At 43.1% G+C, this 575-nt stretch overlaps 1 protein-coding gene across 1 annotated transcript in view; it reads right to left on the bottom strand.

Moving 5' to 3' along the window:
- LOC104986089 (tyrosine-protein phosphatase non-receptor type substrate 1-like) overlaps positions 1–575 on the bottom strand; it is a 10,790-nt gene that overhangs the window by 1,060 nt on the left and 9,155 nt on the right. The gene's annotated exons all lie outside the window — the stretch shown is intronic.

The raw sequence follows: 575 nt of genomic DNA, 5'->3' as shown, positions 1-575 counted from the left end.
CTTCGCATGAGGTGGCCAAAGTACTGGAGTTTCAGCTTTAGCATCATTCCTTCCAAAGAAATCCCAGTGCTGATCTCCTTCAGAATGGACTGGTTGGATCTCCTTGCAGTCCAAGGGACTCTCAAGAGTCTTCTCCAACACCACAGTTCAAAAGCACCAATTCTTCAGCACTCAGCTTTCTTCACAGTCTAACTCTCACATCCACACATGACCACTGGAAAAACCATAGCCCTGACTAGACAGACCTTTGTTGGCAAAGTAATGTCTCTGCTTTTCAATATGCTATCTAGGTTGGTCATAACTTGTTTTCCAAGGAGTAAGTGTCTTTTAATTTCATGGCTGCAGTCACCACCTGCAGTGATTTTGGAGCCCCCAAAAATAAAGTCTGACACTGTTTCCACTGTTTCCCCACCTATTTCCCATGAAGTGATGGGACCAGATGCCATGATCTTTGTTTTCTGAATGTTGAGCTTTAAGCCAACTTTTTCACTCTCCTCTTTTACTTTCATCAAGAGGTTTTTTAGTTCCTCTTCACTTTCTGCCATAAGGGTGGTATCATCTGCATATCTGAGGTT

The sequence above is a fragment of the Bison bison genome, unplaced genomic scaffold (genome assembly GCF_000754665.1).
Source record: "Bison bison bison isolate TAMUID 2011002044 unplaced genomic scaffold, Bison_UMD1.0 scf7180017864063, whole genome shotgun sequence".
Classification (NCBI taxonomy): domain Eukaryota; kingdom Metazoa; phylum Chordata; class Mammalia; order Artiodactyla; family Bovidae; genus Bison; species Bison bison.
This window is presented reverse-complemented; position numbering and strand designations above follow the sequence as displayed.